The sequence below is a fragment of the Scomber japonicus genome, chromosome 24 (assembly GCF_027409825.1).
Source record: "Scomber japonicus isolate fScoJap1 chromosome 24, fScoJap1.pri, whole genome shotgun sequence".
NCBI classification, from domain to species: Eukaryota; Metazoa; Chordata; class Actinopteri; order Scombriformes; family Scombridae; genus Scomber; species Scomber japonicus.
Window position 1 is genome coordinate 9,998,135 of NC_070601.1, and position 20,131 is coordinate 10,018,265.

The following is a 20,131-nucleotide window of genomic DNA, read 5'->3' on the forward strand; positions in this document are numbered from 1 at the left end:
TCGATAAAGTCTCTGTTCTGCAGGGTTTTCCATTCATCTAAAGAACAAAAGGAACCAAATAAAAGCCCACAAAAGAGAAGCTATACTGTATGTTGCGCAGCTGTCTTGCAGAGCAACATTGCCACCTGCAGCCAACAGAAGTCAGTAAACTACCTTAATGGATATTCACAGCATCAGGCCTCCTTAATCATTCATTCATTTTCTTTGCTGCTTAACCTCTACAGCAGGCATGTCTAAACTCTTCCATAAAGGGCCATGTGCTTGCAGGTTTTTGTTCCAACTGATCAAGAGCGCACATGATTGCACCAATCAGCTGTCTGATAACTCAGAAATCTGTGCATGATCAGTTGATTAAATGAGTCAAGCCTGGTGTGCTCCTGCTTGGTTGGAATGAAATGCTGCAGCCACATGGCCCTTTATGGAATAGTTTGGATATGCCTTCTCTAGAGTGTTGATGGGGGAGGTGGAGCCAATCTCAGGTGACATTTGGGAGAGAGGTGGGATAGACCCTGGACAAGTTGCCAGTCAATCACAGGGCTTACGTTTAAACCCAGAACCCTCTCTTACTGTTTTACTGGCTCAGATAGCTGTGATCAGGTACGCTCTTTTAAGTGACCATGCACATCCATGTCTGGATTTAAGTAGCAGTAGTTAAACTACATCTTTAACAGTATATACATTTTTCCAGCATCCTGACCACCAAGAATGATACATTGTAGATAGTGGAAGCAAATTGAAAATGGTCCCTTTTCATTTTCATAAAATGTTGTTTACAGGCAGAAATAAATATAGAACAATATTATGTACATTATTACATTACTAGTATAGAGTGTGCCATGAGTTATACTCCTAGAGCATCTACTCTAATGGAATGCTTTAAAGCTGCAGTTGGTAACTTTGAGGAGAGAGAGGACTTTGCACCAAATTTGAAAAAGTACAACTTTCAGTTTTTGTTTCGTTTTTTTTTTTTTTTTTTTTTTTTTTTTACAGATAACTAGTTTCATGTAATGCTGTCTTTACATAGTGAGTCTTAGCAAATATGACAAAAAGTTACTTTTATAAGACTTACCAACTGCAGCTTTAATAGTATAGCTTTTTTCACTATGGCTGTGTGAGATGGGCACTGTTCCCTTTGCTATGCTGCTCTCCTGTGGTGGTCTATGGTAGGACACATGATGAAATAGGTGTGTGTTTGTTTAGGATAGCTTTTCTTGATTATATTTCTCTGTCATCATTTGTTTTTATTAATGGGGATTTATTTCCAGTTAATGGAAGCCTTAAAGTTGTAATTATATGTTTTTGTGGTCGGCATTGACAAGGCAGGAGCCCTAAACCCTTAGTGGCCCTGAAAGGTTGATGGGGGCTTTGTGTACACTCACATGAAGTCAGTAATATTTGATGTTTTATGTACCCCAAAATCTTAGAATAAAAAAACACCATCTGCATTACATACAACATTTTGTATCCTTACACCAGAATCATTTGTTGAATTTTGAAATGAATGTTAATACAGTATATGATACAAGCATTTATCAAGAACAGGAGTCTGTAAATGTAAATGCAGCCATTTGTTAGTGTCTAAAATATGTGTTTCCTGTTTTATGGTTCCAACAGAGTTTCTAATGATTGCTTTTAGGCAGTGAAATGTACAGGTATGTTTTAATGTTACTTTCATGATATCCTCTGCTGTACATGTTTCCAGACCACTGATAACAAGTAAGTTTCATTACTTGGACAATAAGCAGAAGATGATTCGGGACTAGATGTCATCATCTTAGCTTCTCTCTGGTTGACATCAGTATGAAGCTTGTATGTCATATTAGCACTTTAGATTAAAACTAACAAGTACTGTGTGCACTGTACCAACATATCACACTAAAAAAGGCATACTCATATACTATGTACTATAACATGACAGCAGTGTGTTCAACAACATGTTACATTCATTTGCATTCATATTCTCCAAAATGTAACTATACATTTCTATTTCTATTTTTTTCATGTTTGTGCTTTGGTTAGAAATGAGACTTACAAGGGCGTATCAATGACCACTAGATGGAGCAATCAACCCACCATTTGAGTTCAACAACTTCAGTAGATGATGATGTTGCTGGTATAGAAAGAAAAATAATTTAGAAGAATAATGAAGCTAGAGAATTTTAATATATGTCTGTTTGTCTTTATTTGAATGATTCGCAATTTATTTAAGTAATTACAGATGCTTCTATTGGAGGAAATAACCAACTTAACCTTTACGTCTCAATCAAAATATCTACAAATAGCAATCACATCATTATCTTATAGCATATTGTATATTCAGCGTAGGCAGGCCACTACTTCAGCCATCTGATTTGGATTATGCTCAGATCTTTACCTACAGCTAAGAGGTCAAAGTGTTTGTGTATGTGCAAGGGTGTGTTGGCAAGGTATTTAATTGATTTAGCCCCTGGCACACTTTTCGTGCACAAAACACACACACACACACACACACACACACACACACACACACACACACACATACACTCGCTGATCCTCCACCCACTCTCATCCATAAATACATTTCCACTGCAAATCACACAGCAAATAAATCACCATGGTTACTGTAATATAATAATTGCCATACTTGAAGGAGGCTCTGACTGATGATGCTTGCAAGGCCACTTAGAAATCGATAATTACAGAGAAAATATGGCGTGCACCATTCATTTAGCAGCAGAATGAGTGTTTGAATGCCTGTTTGATCCACAGAGCAGGATGGAGTGGAGAAAACAGAGTGAGAAGATGCAATTGCCAGGAAATATGAGTGGCGTGTGTGTGTATGTGTGTGTCTTCTCAGCTCACGTAATCACTGGGTTGTTATTGATATGATATCATATGGTGTCTTCAATAAGCTGCTTTCTAGGCCAGACATCATCGAAAGAAAAATTTAAAATTTAAGCTCACTGATCATTTTCAAAATCCTTACTGGATTGTCTTGTTTTTTGCCAAATTAGAAACCATATTTGTGTGTTCAGATGTGGTGAGTTGGGAATGGGGACATTTCAGTTGGCCATTATAATACTGAAAATCAGGATCAGGTGCAGTTTTGCTGTGTCGAGTTAGATTAGAGTACACTTTTTCATATCCCATTTTATTTACCAGGTGTTTGTGGTCAAGTCACATCACATAGCTGGATATAGAAAGTACTGATACAAAAACACAACAATTACAGTGTAAAAGGAACCCATTATGAGCTGATTTTGTACACTTTCAGATGGACTGGGGAATGGCAGGGCTGTTTTTATGTGTCTATTTGTGTAAAGGTGTGCACTGTGTTATAAATGCTGTTGTGTGTGTTTGTAGGTGTTACCAGGAAATATGTGGTTGTATGGGAAATTTATCTTCAATTATTTTATTTCTGTTTTACTCATTTTTTAATAGATTTATTTTAATACTGTCCTTTGCTTTGTTTTGGAGACTTTCCATTAAAGGCCACACCCAAATCCATAGGACAAGGAATGGATTGATGTTTGAAAAAAAAGTTTAAAGATTTGAATGTTTTTTCAAATGGAAAAATCCCCAAACCAGACAGACAGAACCAGACGTAGACAGAGGAGGGACATCTATGGTTTGTTACACAGTCTAGGAGGTCAGCACCTCTTTGCTAATGGAGGGGGTTGCCTGCTCCTCTATGAGGCATTGGAAGTGTCCTTGTAACCTGCTGCGGCAGGCAGCAGCCTTGCAGCAGAGGCATCAATATTTCAAACTGATGGGTGGCCTCTAGATGAGGTTATTATTGTCTCTTACACCGAGGGAAACACATACACACAAGCACAAAAACACATACACTGAAACATCTTCTTTTTTTTTTGTTCTCACTGGTACATCCAGCAGCAGCTCTGTTAAAGATAGACACTAGAATACAGAAACATATGAGTAACACGTCATCACAGTCAAAGACTCATCCATTTTTCATTCACAAAAATCCCAACATCATTACAGCTTGTCAGAGTGCAAAATACTTAATTACTACCTCCAACTTGACTCTGCATTTATGAATATTTGTGTACATACGAGAGAAACAGATAGATAAAGAGAGAGAGAGAGAGAGAGAGAGAGAGAGAGAGAGAGTGAACATAATTAGCTGACTTCTCTCTGATCCTTAATGCATTATTGAATATTTCAAAGGAGTCTAAATCCTTTGGGCTAAGTGACTGCCAAGTCAGGATCACAGGGCGGGTTCGGCCGTGATGAAGGGCGGTTCAGCCATTAAGGAGTCTGGGCCGAGCTGCTGGCCTTGTGTGAACCTGCAGCTCATGAATAATAAAAATTCCTTTACTGTATTTGGAAGCACTTTGGATTGTAGTTGGGGAAGCTGATGACGCCACATTGATTTATTTTATTTTATTTTATTTTTTTCATGCAATTTCAGGGAACAAGTCAATTAGATTTTTAGTGGTGAATAATAGCTGGGAGAAAATAGAGGATTTATTGCAATTATTCCTGATGGAGAACAACAATCAGGGTCTCGCTTGGTTGCGGCTCAACTCCACGCACCACAACCTTGACAAGACAATAGCTGTGTTGTCTTGGTAATACTCCATTTCTCCTGACATTTCTGAGATTTCCATCTCTCAAAATTACTGCCAGACTGCTTTCTTTTATGAAATGCCACAATTTAGTAATGGATTTACTCTGCTGTGGGACGAGATCTTACAATCAAGAAATAACTTAAAACATAACACAATTGCAGTAAAAAAAGAAAATTGTGCTGGACTGAATAATGATGAAGTCATTTAATAGGCTATTATCTTAAATTTCTCTCATTAGTCTGTAGAGTTTAATACGGAGATGCCTATTTGATAAAGCAATAAAAACAACTGCAGCCAAAGGATTAATGGCACTATATTATAAGTAGTAGTTATCATGACACATTAAGCTTTGGTTCTTGGTTAATAAAAGTCTGCTTTTACAGATTGGGGTCCATATTTTGAGACACTGAGTAATACATGTTTTTCCCTAAATCTTTTTTTGGTAATAACCTCACACTAATGGATCATCTATCTTCCATATAGTTCATAGATCTAAATGCCAGAGTTGCAGTTTTAAATAGCGGCTGTTTGTTTAGTGTATTCAGAAAATTGTTCTTAAAGTACCAGTAGTGGAAAGAAACATTTTCTGTGCTTAAAGCTGCACGAATCAAAAGTTATGCATTAACAGTGCATCAATTGTGTAATGTAAAAGGAGTCACATATAGTGGTGAACTCTAACTTCAGCTCCTTGTTTTGGTTAGTGACAAGCTGGTGAACATAGTACAGTCCAAATCTTTCACTTTTCATCAGTGGATGGTGTTTACTCATTGTCATAGAAACAATAATATTATAATATGCATGTGGTTTTACTCCAGTACAATTATGAATAAAGGGCATTCAGAAGTTGTTTGCCACTTTGATAAAGGCTCTTATATCTCTCACATCACTGTAAAAACACAGATTGACTGTTTACTGGGAAAATAATGAGTTCTTATACAGTGTCTTACAACAGAAGAGTTACTAAAAAGGGCACATAAGTCAGATGTTTCAGCTTCTTTTGAATCACCCTTCACAGATGATTCAGTATTGCACACTATCTTCCTGTATACTTAAATGGATCCAGAAAGAATGGATGATGCAACACGAACAAATAGCTGCAGCAGGTGATTTATGGTGATGCATAACTAGTCTTTTCTCGGTGGACAAATGAGTCTACCTCAAAATGGATCCTCTCAGCGTTTTGACTAGGCTTGCCTGCTGCAGTGTGCACGGATGGGGGGGGGGGGGGGGGTCAGTTTGTTTAATGACAGCGGGACCATCTTCAATCCATCATTACTTAGGCCTTGTGATTAGTAAAATGCTCATCAAAGTCATAGTGCAAGTAAAACACCCAGGTGATCTCCCTACAATCAATCAAATTGACTATACTAACGTGAAAGTGCTGGAGTCCCACACACACCCACACACACACACACACACACAATCTCTCCCTCTCTACTGAGCTTTGTGTTAGCTGTAAGCCCTTTCCATTAAACCTGCGCTGCATTAAGCATTTGGGTTAAAAGCTTTCATAATCAGGTGTGTTCTCATTTAGTGTACAGAGATTTCCAAGATCAATACTGTCCTTGACGTGAAAGCTTTGTGTGTAGTTGTGTGTGGCTGTGCATGTGTGTATGTAGAAGGACCTCAGAGTCCAAGCAATGGCCCTATTGTATGTGTATATGTGTGTGTGTGTGTTCATATATTTTCCTGTCTGAGTGTCTGTTTACTTTCTTCTGTCTGCGGGGGCAAACTGTTTCCTACTGTGATCTCCTCATTCTGTGTTTGAGAGAAAGTAACCGCGGTGGATACAGCGGTTGTTTTTCTGCCTGACGCCCCCACAGTTGATCCTGAGGTCCACTTTACAGACTGCTACTGCAACAAATGTAGAGTCAGAAACCCATTAATGAGCACAACGCGCACAAATAGACTTCTGCTTTGGTTGGTTTGTCTTTGCTCTTGTGTATGTGTGTGTGTGTGTGTGTGTGTGTGTGTGTGTGTGTATGTTTAAAATACATTTCTTGCTTGGCTGTGTATGTGTGTAGCATCATAACCAGTCATAGGTCTTGTATGTAGTCCACAAATCAACTAAGTGATGCCAGCTTTGCAGAAGAAAAAAGATCTTCTGTTTTTTTTGGGGTTTTTATAATATGCCCAAAATAAGTGCGTTGTCCAGTACTCAAAACCATAATCTGCACAACATGGCAAATGTTTCAACTCTACACCTCAAATTTAATTTCAGTCAAGGCAAATAAATACAATTTCTCTTTAAAATGTAAAATTGCTATTGTACTGTTTTCTGTTTTTTTTCTTCTTCTTTTGAGTGTGAGCCCAGTGTTTGCTTGTATGTTTGTTTGCGAGTGTGTGTGGGCGTTCAGGGACTTTTAGAGAAGTATGCCGGCAGCAGCGTTTTTACAAATGCCTCCTCTGCATTGAGATCAATATGGAAGGCCTTGGGGGATGAGCTTGACCTATGTGAGCAGTTTTTAATAATCACTTACGTCTTGAAAATACTGTTTTTCTCCACAGTGGTGCTGCTTTGGATGAGTTCTGTTTTACCTTTCCGCTTGCCAGATTCGGATGAAAATCTCACATGCCATATGGACAGATAAAAAAATGACTAATGGCTCTGACTTTTTAAATTAAATGCTGAAAAGAACACGAGAAGGCTGGGATAACATCAGTATTGCAGCAGAAGAAGAAAAAAAAGAGAAGCCCCAAAGTTCTTTCTACTATTGGTTTGCCTGAGATAAGGCTTAGTAATGAACTTCTACATTGCCACCAGTGTAATGGGTGCAGGCATGTTAAATAATGCTATGACTATCTATGTCAGCAGTTAGCATCACCAGCCTGACCCCAGATTTAGCCTCCATCTTTGAATTTTGACATGACAAATATTAAGTTGAGCCCATAAATTCCTGTTTGTCAAACAGCTGTTGTGCTTGATGACATATATTACAGTTAACATCAAACCATTGCCGACTAATAACGTCTTCATCCTTGACACTGTTGAAGGCTTGTGTCCTGACAGACTGTGATGAAGCAGGCCTTGGCCCTGACAGAGCAGTCTGTGATGGCTATGTTCATTGTTCATGTGCTCAATAGGCAGCACATGGTGTGGGCAGCAGTCAGTAGGGCTAAATTTGTGCCTCTCTGCTAATTCCGGGGATATTTGCGACTTGCTTCTTGTTGACTTGTTGCACTCCTTGCTGACAACGGGTCTCTGTGTGTTACCGACTGCTAAATCCAACCAGCTGTATGCAATTAGGCTGCAAAATGCTTAGGATGTGCATGCTCCTCTGCAAAGCATCAAGAGGTGATGATATGCTGATTTATAAGCAGTTACACAAGATGTTTTTTGCAGTTAGATTTTTTGACAGGCTTGAAATAATAATTACACAATGATAACAAAGTCATCACACATATTTACATATACATATGTGTGTGTGTATTAAAGATTCAAGATTTCAAGATGTTTATTGTCACTCCAGTTATACAAGTAGGCAGGCTCCATTACAGTAAAGACACATAAAATTCAATAACAAAATATAAAAAAAACTGCAAAAAACATTATATATGTAAACAATACATAGCCTATAAAGTTATGTTACAGACGGTAGTTACAGGACATATACAAAATACATGTTATATTCAGAGAAATGATTTACACCAAATCAATTCAATCACTCTTGTATCAATACCATTACATTGATATAGGCTAATTCATTTATCTAGTGGCTAACTGTACTGTAGCCCATTAGAAATGTTCTAATTTGAGGGGATTCATACAGTATCTCACAGAATAAATAACAACAGGTTTGGTCAAATGCCTTAATAATGTTTTCATCCTGTCTATTACCGACTACTTTGACAGACAGACAGAGAGACAGGCACTGATTCATAAATCAGTGGCCACATCGTTTCCCTCTGGGAGATTCACTGTTGTTTCCTAGGTAACAAGCGCCCCCCTTCCCTTTACTCTTGGTTCCTCTGGACTGTACCACATTTACTGCAGGGTGGGAATAGTGTTGCTCATAGACTAGAAGTAGATGTTCGTTTATAAACTGAACCACTTGTATCAAAGTTATATAATCGCAAACCTTTAGGCTTTGAGTTGCAATTTATTATGACTGTGACGGTTGGTAACAAACGCGTTATTAATGTTTTGACCTTATTACAAACCCCCTGGCGAAGCTCATGAAACATTTCCTCGAACTGTCAAAATCGCTTGTTGCTTCCTACCCTAGCCTTAAAAGTAGTTAGCGAGCTAGCGTGTAGCGTGTGATAGCTTACTCCAGCCTTTCACTCAATACACATTTCGAAAGCGAGGACAAAAAAAAAGTTTGCTGCTGAAAAGAATTAGTGAGAAGTCTCAGTCGAAGACCATTTCTTGCCGTCCATTTCCCAGCCGTGGGTCCAACCGAAACAGCGCTCTGGAGAAGCGGCGGCTGAAGTGCAGCTGGATGTGACAGGTTCGTCATCAGGTAAGCTGCAGGTAGTTAGCATAGCAGCTAGCAGCCTTTGGCTTTGGCATTTCTTTAAACAGTCAGCGTTTTGGGGGAATATCACGGCTCTTTGGGGAGTAGACGTGGCTAAAAAATGTCCCTAATGCTGCTGCTCTAGTGTCATGAACATGCGCTCATGGTTGTGGATGGCTATGCTAGCCACAAATCACTGCCCAGATAGCTAATGAAAACAAGTGAAAGCTGCTCCATAGAAAACAAAGATGAAATCAACATGCATTACCTCTGTGTCTCTCCTTTACTCATCAGTGTTATACTTCTGGGGACATGTTGTTTGTTATCAGTGAAGTAGTGAAGATATGTTTGATAATAACTATTTTATTATTGACTTCATATAAGCGAAATAGTCATCATGTAAGCACTGGTGTTGCATCATGTACAAGTTCCAGTAGATTCCAGTTTACAATGAGCAATTGTGTGTTATTACGTTCAAATGCAAATGTAAAAACACAATGAATGCAGTGGCATCTTGACTAATGGATTGTTAGATGTAATTGCTGTGTACAACGAAAAATAAACCAGCTCTAATGAGTCTTAATTGGAGGCACATTTTAATCTACTACAAGGTTGGCTGAACAAGAGCCTTTTACACCTGACTAAGGTGTACTGTTGTAGAATCAAAGTGGCTGGATTTGAATCCAGTATTTCCTGGTTGATTTTGATTTTTAACCTCACTTTTGAACACAGTCTCAGTGCACAGCTTTAAACTTGCTCCAAAACACTCTGTTTGGCCACTTGCTTCTCAATCATCATGTGGACTAAGTGTGCGACAGATTTACCAGAATGGCTTTCAAGCGGAAGGAAGCACAACTCTGTGCCGCTTGATATTTGATTACGGCTAATAATAGAAAAAGACAGCTGCCTTTTCATTGATCTGTCTTCGGTGCCCTATTTCTGAGCCCTATTTCCACCCCTCCTGTCACGTTAAGCTATCCAGTAGTGGTAATACAGAATACATACAGTGCTGTGTGGTGGAGAGCATTTTCAAACCCATCAATTTTCATTTGCTGTAATTAGCAATTGTTTCAGAATACTCCTTTTGTATTTGGAAATGAAGCCACTACGGGCCACAGAAATCCTAAATCTGGTTGTGTGCGAGCCAAGCTGTTTGGGGTCAAACAGGACAGGGATAATAAGAGGGGAGGGGATACCATGTGGGAAGGAAGTGGCTCAGCTTGTTTGTCTGCCAGGCTTTTGTTTGTTTTCCTGTCGGACAAATCTATTTAGGAGGTAGGCTATCTGAGGTCTGCCGGTGGAAATTAGCTACAAGCAGGGCTTGTTATTCAGTTATTGACAGTTATTCAATCAGTAATGTGGTTATTGAGAAATCGGTTTCAACCAAATGAGAGATTGATAAGCTTGAGCGTCATCTTTTACCAGCTAACGTTCTACATGAAGTATAATAAGTTATTTTCTTCGGATCACACCACTTGAGTTTCATCCTGCTGTAATATACAGTTGTTACCATCTGCCAGCATTCCTGCTCCTTTAATCTGCTGTTTCTGTGTACATGATACAGCGCTGTGAGGCGACATATACTTAAGGTGTCAGGTGACACTTTTGCTTTTGACAGAGTCTGGCATACCCTTCCTCCCTGTTCCTGCCTCATATAATGGCAGCGTGCTAGTCTGTGTTATTTCCCTACAGGTGCCCCGGCCCCTAAGATGACATCAGTATACAATTTCATTTGCTGAGGTAGACAAATTTTCATGCTAGAGAGAGATTAATCTACCCAATCCCCCCAATTTCCCCCCCAAAACCCCCTGTGCCTCTGGAACATCAGATTATATGTAGTGATCAAAGCGTTGAGGTTTGTTCATCACAGAGCTGTAAAGAATGTTTAGCCTCATTGATATTAACGAAACACCCAGGCTGCCGCGTCATTCACAGCCTTTGTTTGTGACTTTGTATTAGAGACAGAGGCAGAGAGAAAGAGAGAGAGAGAGAGAGAGAGACACAGACACAGGGAGAGCCAGAGAGACAGACGGTACAGCTGTTCTATTGAATCTGGATCGAAAAGTCATGAAGCTGGATCTCTGACTCATCAGTTCTGTGACGCTCCGGCTTCACGGCTCATATGATGCCAACCAGCATGTCATCAACCGGGTGGAGGGGAGCAGGATCGGGGTGGGTTGGTGTGGGACAGACCGAGACTTTCCAACCCCGTCCAGCGCCAGTCTTTTTTTTTTTTTTTCCCCGAGCACATTCTGATGCAATAACAATAACAGAAATGTTCACTACTGTGCAATTTTCCAGTCCAGCAAACTAAGGAATTAGACTGAAATAGAGCTTGAAAGATTAGAGGAATTGAAACAACACACAGGTAAGGGGAGGAGGAGGAGGAGGAGAGGGATTTAGAGGAGGGATGCTGAGGGTAGGTAGAGGAGAATCGGGAAAGGGGGGGTGGGGGGGACTCTGGTTTCCTGGGGGGATGGTGTTAAATATAATGATAGACCATAGACAAGGACAGAGCTGATCATCATTATGAGGCTGCAGCGACTACTTAGCGATACATTTGTATGAGAACTAAATCAATCTAGAGCTTGCTTTCTATTAAAATGGATTCAAATTCAAGTATAATAAAGTTCCCCTGGAGTGTTATGGATAAAAAAAAAAGAAGAATAATGTGATAGGTAGTTTAGCAGGGCATGAAATTGGGGGAAATACTTTTAAAGATCAGCATTCAGAGGTGGTTACTGTAAGTGCAGATTTCGCCCCATCACTTAGTCGACTCTGCTCCAATAGAGAGGCTCAGAAAGCTGTGATTCAGAGGAGCTCTTCTTCTATTGGCTGGTGCTGTTAAGGGGCAGGGCTGTACCACAGGCTTGTGGGCAGGAAGGGGCTGGCTTTAGGGGTGTGTGTGTGTGTGTGTATGGAGGGAAGGGTGGGGGTGAGGGTGGGGGGGTGAGGGGGGGTAAGCTGGAAGTGTTTCAGCCAGATAGTTGAGAGTGGACACTCTTCTGCTTCCTGCTTGCCTGCCTGCCTGCCTCGCTTGCTCCGTGGCTGAGACATCGAGAGAGAGAGAGAAAGAGAGGGAGAGCGAGAGAGAGACATCGAGAGAAAATCCCTGTCTAGGCATGGACCTCCGGCTGCAGCACTCGGCAGCTCGCGAGGAATGACAACAGTTCACATGGTCATTAACTCCAGTTGCTGAGGCTGAAGGGAGCTGCGCCGTAGCTCAGTGTCACAGAAGCACCGGGTGCCTCCTATGTGCGGGACAGCAGACAGACAGAGGCACACACAGCAGCAGAGCGCTACGGGACCCTGTGAAATGAGGTGGGAAAGAACCGTCATATTGGCTGGCTCTTTTTCTTTTTTTTTCTTTTTTTTTTTTTTCTTTCTCTTTAATTTTTTTTCAGGAGTTTTGCTGCAGTGTGCTGCATACCAGTCTGGGTGGGGAGGGAGGAGAGGGGAATGTTATATCTGTGCGAGAGCAAAGAGAGTGAGGCTGGAAACGAGGGAATAAGAGAGAGAGAGAGAGAGACAGAGAGAGAGATAAATGCACAGGAGCAGTGCAGCCACGCAGTAACTACCCTTATTGCAGTTTCCAGTTGCTGTAATGGACTTTCTGTTTCCACTCCTGAGAGAGAGGGGCATTATCACAGCAGTTGACTTGCCCCCTTTCCTCAGTGCAAATGTCAGGGGCTCTTTTTTTTGCCACACGGGCTCCATATTTTTCACTCTCTAGAGAAAAACTTGTCATGTTGTGCGGCATGCGCGCTGTCACTGCTCGCTTTGTGTAGTTTCCGCAACTTTTTTTCCTCCTAACTCCTAAAACAAAATTCTATGGTTATCTACAGGCAAAGGTTGTTTCCAAAGAACAGGGTTTTGACGTTTCAACACTCTGTATGTATTCAGATAGAAATAGCTGATGGCTCCAATAAGCTGGAACTTCCCACTTCTAATAAGCCCCACATCATAATTAACCTTTTCAAGTTAGATGGGGCATGGTTGACGTGTCCCTAGCTTTCTCCCGTCCATCTAGATTTAGCTTTGACGCTGGGCCTGGTGCGGTCAAGCAGTGGACATCATTGCCTGCATGGAAAAGACGAGGGTGGTGTCACACGTCTGGCCATGGATCAAGGGGAAGTGGGTGTTTTCTAAAATGGAACATCAGTTCAGCCCTTCCTGTTGTGAAAAGAATGGGATAAGTCTCAGACCAAGCACCAAGTCCTTATAACTGCAAGACCCTGTAAGCCAGAAATACACCCCTTTTTTTCTCCACTCTGCAAATCGTACCTTGCGATGGTATTAAAAGGATTTAGTGGTTGGCGGCGTTTTTAAGACATCTTCTTCTTCTTCTTCTTCTTCTGCATGAAAGAGGTAGTCTGATTGCATTGTGACACGAGGGTGAGTTTGCTGAATCATTCAGCTTTCATGTTTTCAAGTGCTGAAGATTTCCATTAATTTGATGTGTTTTACTTAATGTTGTAAAGAACAAGAGCTTTAATCTAACCCAGTGTTATTTAGCCTTCATTTTACTGATATATTAAGTTCCAGTGAAACTTATAAAACACTTACAGTTGGTCTGATAGTAGTAGTGTTTTAAAACTGAAATCAAAGTAAGTGCTTTTACGATTTTCACATAGACTTTTACATAAAATAAGCCTCAGTATCCTGTTAATCATCATGTTTATCTGAACAGCACCGCTCACCTCTGGCTGCCAACTATACTGTAATTAGCTGATGACTTGCCCGGGTCCTGTAGCTAAGCAGGGAGTAGACAAGAACACTTGCACAAGAAAACAAATCCATTTACTGAGTGCTGGGCTTGATATCAATCAGAGAGGCGGAAACTCTCTCTCTCTCTTGCCTGTTTGCGTGGAAGTGCTTGTAAAAAAAAAAACTGGAGCAGATGATGGAGAAAAAAAGGGGAAGGGTAGGTCATCTGTTCTAAGGAGAGGAAAGCCCGCTCCTATATCATGAGCAGGGCCATTCGGGTCACTGTGGTTTAGCTAAGGCTATTATGATATGGGGCACACCTATCTGCTGACTCGGTGAAATGCTTCTCTTGTTGCCTCCGAACAGTAGCTTAGTCCTGGTATAGCCTCTGCTGAGCTCCCTCACCCGTCCTTATCGCTAATGGCACTTGATGATATTGAACTCAAGGAGCCGTAGCTTATGCCAAAGACAATTTCATAAGCATCGCAGCGCCTATAGTATTAAATACGAATTAGGCTGCAGGGTATAGCCCTGCTATGATCCGCTCTGCGAGATGCAAAGGGACATTTTGCAAGCGAACAAGTTGGTGGTGTCACCCTGAAACAAGGTTAGCTGTGTTATAATCTCTATAAACATATATCTGACGTGGAGCGCATTGACTGAAATGCAATCTTGGAATCCACTGGCTATCGTCTTTAGCTTTTTATCCGCTTTTTAAAAAATTATCTGCATTCAGATTCAAATATCTGTTTATAGATATTAGCTGAAATTTCATCTGGATTGTCTCAAATTGCTGATTGGACTGTAAACAACAACCAGCACACAAAAGAGGAAGTCTTGGCCCGGATATTTGCTGGATACACTGGAACCCTCAAAATATTGGCAGTTGCCCCCAGAGGCAAAATTGTCATCAGACACACGGCCGATGGGTTCTGCGATTGGGCTTTCTCGGGATAAAGGACATTTTGATAAAACCTGTACTATAACGCTTGCTCGTTTTCCATTACTCACTGGAAACTGAACATTTTCCTATTTCCCCTCTACAATGAGGTCCTCTCTCCACAGCCTTGAAAAACATTGACCACTTGTTCCTCTCAGCCATGCAAATGACCACACAGCTGCAGTTTGCCAGCATAAATTGATATAAAATGGCTCAGGTACCCCGCTCATGAGCTTGTCTGTCACAGTCATTTTGTATATCTACTTTATGTTGCTGGCAACACCACGGTAAACGTTGTCACACAGCTTACGGCCAATGGAAAGCAGGTAGCTTATCGTCTCTGCTGAACAAATACGAGCAGCTGATATAAATTGCACCGCGCAGCCAGAGCGCACAGATACCAGACTAATGGGTTACATACGTGGTATTCAGAGGTCAAGCCAATGACTTTCACTTGAGACGCCCCAGTCCCGCTGACTCTCATTCAATTAAGCAGACTGACCAAGATAATGCCCTTGCCAGCTGGCCTTAGTGAGCGTCAGTAATCCATAAAGTCTAGTACTGTGATGCTTTTCTTCACATCTCTGCCCTGCTTTATCAGGTCACCCTGTCTGTCCGCTGTTTGTACTGATGACACAGAGAGGACAAAACCTTCTCAGAGGAATTTAAGAGCAAAACAGGATATACTTACACCAAACACAACTTTTGTCCTTTTTTAAAAATTCTTTTGTTGAAAAAATTAAGGATCTGCACTATCATGATTAAATAATAATTTGGCAACATGAACACCCTCATTAACATATTGTAATACATCTAGTATAAAAATGACTCACTGATTTGGTAGAACATAATGTTAAAATGTATGTTCTTGAATTTATTGCTGCGTTGCCAAATTCAAATGATTGGACATGAGGGTGTACAGCAGTGCTAATCTCTGGGGTCAAAACATAGGGTGCTGGATGGTCCCTTCCTACCTGCCGACCATCTGTCTTTCCCTCACCACGTGTCAGTAGCATTGTGCTTGAAATGCGACTGCTGAGCTCAGCATAAACCGTACAATATGTGTGATGGACTAGCAGGAGCTAAACGAGCCTAACCCAAGACAGAGTCGCAGCGTCCAAGGACACGTCAAACCAGACTAAACTCAAACTGCGTGCACTGCCTCTGACCTCAGTGAGGGTTTTCCAAAGCAAAACATTTTTTCCCACTATGTGCTTGAGTTTCTCATGCTCTTTGGATGGGATGTTGTTACATGACGGAGGTAACAGTTTTCCCTCCTGGTTGGCACAGCTCCTGCTTTTCTGGCAGGGGGCTGTGGTATATTTTACTATAAGAAGTCTCTGCTGAAAAGAGTTTACATGCTGCTATAATATTGTCATTATTCCACTTACATCTCTTTAGAGTTTGTTGATGCAGATATAACTTACTATAAATAAGAGCTACCTCCTCAATGACAGCATGGCTGTACTTTATCTGTGTTGAGACTACAGTTACACTACAATTAAATAAGGATACTATAGTCATGCAGTCAGTACAGTACAGTAGAGAGGGACCCAACTGCAGTTAAGATGACTGACAAGGGCGCTGCCATATATCTAATCCATAGACTGTATAAAGATCTAATCTATGCCGGAAGCCCCAAGCGGAAGTTTCTTGTTCGTGTAATGTATTGCTTTTTCAGCGTACATAATACATCCATGGTCCATATCGATTAGCGGTTAGCACCATGGTTAGCACGTTATTTAAATATTGCACAGTGATGGTGATGATGGTGATAATGCAGTGAGTAATGAGTATGGACAATAAGAGTAATGATATTGCACGGTATACGGATATTGCACAGTATTAAATTACATTAAATATTAAGTATTGATAAATTAATATTCATGTAAAAGTAAGTATTTGTTGTGACTGTTTGTGCATGTTGCAACTGCTGCCTAATCTGAAAGTGCTCAGTTAATTTGGTTGTTTAAATATTTTATTAATCCTCGTTTTATTTAATCTGAGAACTCTATTCAATCTTAGTTATTATTCAGTCCTATTGTGAGTGTGTGTGTGTGTGTGTGTGTGTGTGTGTGTGTGTGTGTGTGTGTGTGTGTGTGTGAGAGTGAACCCCCACTACCACCACCACCACCACCACACAAACATAATATTCACATTTGTATTCATAATGTTGATATTAAAGTTAAATCCATGAAACGTTAACATTATAACTTGATCAGTGTAGGCTTCTAACTAACTTCTGAGTTTTACAGTAGCCTATAAACTTGTGGAGCCAATTATACCATTAAGATAAACATGTTACTGCAACAAAGTTCATAGAATTATGTGTAAACGTATGTGGAGTTTTTTTAGGCTTTTATTTTTGTTTTCGCTCGGAGCGGCATCTTTACTTCAGCAAGGTACTCTTGGTACAGTATGGGAGCAGACATGTTGCGTATCTTTTTTATCATAGCATCGCCCACATAAGGGTAGTCCCCATCATTTGTTTTGAATGTCTTTCATGACAAACATGTTTGCATTTTGCCTGTCGAGTTCCCCCCCCCCCCCCTTGGAAGCTTTTCAGGTGACTCCAACCAACTCTCATCCACCCAGTCAGCCTACTCAATTTTTTATTGAAGACTGAGTGATAGAAACCTCCTCTGTTCAACTTCAAAAAATAAAACTGAACTCGCTCTATCATTTGAGGCCAAGTCATTTTACAGAGAAATGGCACCAATATCCTCTCACACCAGTGGTTGAAGTGGAAAAAAACAAGTGCCAGTAATAACTGCCTTATTCACATGTTGCTGTGTGTAACGGCCAGTATCATCAAATATTACCTCCTGACTTCTATAATGAATAAAAGATGGGCTGCTAGGATATATTGTTATGTTCACAATATAAACCTATTTAATCAAAGGGAGCAATCATCTCAATTATTACAGGACAGAGGAGAGCAGGCAGGCAGGAACAGGTGAGCATCACGTATTGCCCCCTGGCTAAATGATGTTTTTTTAGGGCCATTATGAAACGCATGGGCCAATTAAAACTATACTTGCCTGAATGCACGCACCACAGTTCAGTCAATCCTTATACATCATCAGAGGTAATGCTACTGGCACCGAGATGAACATTAATAGCGTCATAGCCAGGCACGTTGGCTGCATATACGCACACGCAGCTGACAGACGCAACGGCATCATTAATCAAGAGTAGCTATGGAAGACGGTTCACCAGCACCAACATGCTCAGTAATGTTAATAAATGACACCTGGACGTAGCCTGGCATGGCAACCACACACCCACACAGATGGCAGATGCAGCAACAATTATAACCCCAACAAAAACTGTACTCCAAAAACATTAATATTGAAATAAGCAATAGGCTACAACTGTCCGAAACTGTAAATTAGCTAACTTTTGATGATTACAGCAGGAGATGATGACATTATTTCACAATAGTCTCAATGCTTTAGTCCTTTAGTCTCTTTCACAGGAGAACAAGGACAAAGAGTGAAGTCTATATGTCATCACTGATGTCCTTATGCCAGTTTTTATCTGACTGACAGCTGAAAAGAGTCTTTCAGCAGTAAAGCTTGTTGCTGTTGCTCGCTTGTTGCTGCCCTGCACATGTCGTTACTTGGCACTTTAAAGTGGAGAAACCTGGCACAGGAGTGGTCTCTTCCTCCTGCTTCTCACAATATGTTTTGGTGAAAAAAAAACAGCTTTGTGTCGCTATGGTTTTTATAATAAGCTACGTTAAAAGCAGGTAACTAGCGAAAAATAGGATTATGCTCCTCTATGGAATGCGTGCTTAGTGAAAGAGGAGGAGCTTTTCGCCATCTGGCATTTCCGAAATGCACCGCCACTCAAATAGTGTGACCTGTCAACATCGTCATATGATAAACAAGCTGCATAGTCACATTTGAAACAGTATCCATTGACTGCTATTCATTGGATGATCCTTGTTGGGCGAGAATAAGTCACAGAACACCAGAGAGTATAATGTAGAAGTGCCGATACTGCGTAGCGGTGAGCACCAACCCGCATGGAGCCCCGCCTCGCACATTATGACAAAGTAGGTTAGCTTGATCACAGACATCTTATGGCTTCTAAAAATAAGAAGGGATTAATTGTAAAAGGTCAGATCTGACATGATTCTTACCTGACTGTCTCTTCTACAGCAATTGGCTCTCTCCCCGGGGAGAAGGTGTGAAATTAAATCCTGCCTTAGAGAGTGGAGCCAGGGCGTCAGTACGATTGGACGAGGAAGATTCTCATCTCATTTCACATGATCAGCACTAAAGTGGGACAATATGATTAGCTAGGCAACGGTCCGGATTCACGGGCTTGTAACAGTATAGGGGTTGGTGGGCAATTTCAAGGGGAGGCACCTTCTTACAGCTTGTTGTCTAAGGTAAAACTACCTGTCTGTATGACCCTCCTCCCCCCCCCCCCCAAAAAAAAAGGAGATGTCTGGAAGATGATTTTTTCATAGGCCCTTTAACCATATGGATACATGATCTTGTCCTAATGGTCTTTAAACACATCTCATATTCAAGACTTTAAACAAAACTACCAACAAAATTGAGAAGTCTCCAACTAGAGAGACCAAGTTTAACTAACAGACATACACAAATGATGATGTTTAGGTCTATAGGACAGCAGGACAAGAATACTGGACATAACTCAAATCTGACAAGACCTGAAAAACTGTCTAAAGGTTTCTGCCTATGAAGGTAATCTGTAAAGAGAAGTCTTTTTCCCTTAACAGTAACATAGATGGTTTGAGTGCAAGTCTCAACTCGCCTTCATTAACACAATGTGGAGCTTGTAATGTTCCTGTAGAGGTTGTTTATGATATTGTTCCCATGGTTTTAAACATTTTCATAGCTGAGGTGAAGGTTAGGGTTAGGTGCGCTGTTGGTCTTGTCTTTTTTCCATAGATGAGTTTGAAACTGTAGAGGGGGAATCTTTTAACCAGAGCTGTAGATTTTTTACAACCTTTCTCTGTCTCCTCCCACAGTCTGGTGTCCCCAGCCCCCTTTTCCCGCCCCTGGTTAGCAGAAAAACATTTCCAGATGTGCCAAGAAAGGAGCTCCCTGCGCAGTAGCTTAGTAATGGATTTCATACGCTCAAGCTAAAGGTCACTTCCTCAGATTGTTTCTCCACCAAATGTTGCCCCCCCCCATACACCTAGACAACAACCAGACATCAGTGAGACCAGTGTCTTTACAGGGATGAGGCAAGGTGCACATGCACACATCCCCCCCTCTGTGAATGTAAATTGACAAGCTGCTGTCAATGAGCCGGTATCTAATTTGGACAGTGGGAGACCAGTGAATATTGCAGGACACAGGGCAGCGTCATAATCGTGTCTGGCACTGGCATATGCATCTGTCTCGGTCGCTCTCTGGCTGCTGGACCGCTGCCCGGAATAGTGCTGCGCTGCGCGGTTTTCTATTGGCTGCACC

At 41.0% G+C, this 20,131-nt stretch overlaps 1 protein-coding gene across 6 annotated transcripts in view; it reads left to right on the plus strand.

The window, feature by feature from the left end:
* The first annotated feature begins 6,933 nt into the window (after positions 1–6,933).
* Positions 6,934–20,131, plus strand: part of mbnl2 (muscleblind-like splicing regulator 2) — a 57,376-nt gene continuing 44,178 nt past the window's right edge. The window contains exon 1 of one of the 6 annotated variants that reach the window (XM_053314839.1): positions 6,934–7,025. The gene's annotated coding sequence lies outside the window, so the exon portion shown is untranslated. Of the gene's footprint in view, positions 7,026–8,782; positions 9,035–12,030; positions 12,350–13,290; positions 13,424–20,131 lie in introns of those variants that run through there. The other 5 variants (XM_053314840.1, XM_053314836.1, XM_053314841.1 and 2 more) reach the window with 5 other exon arrangements.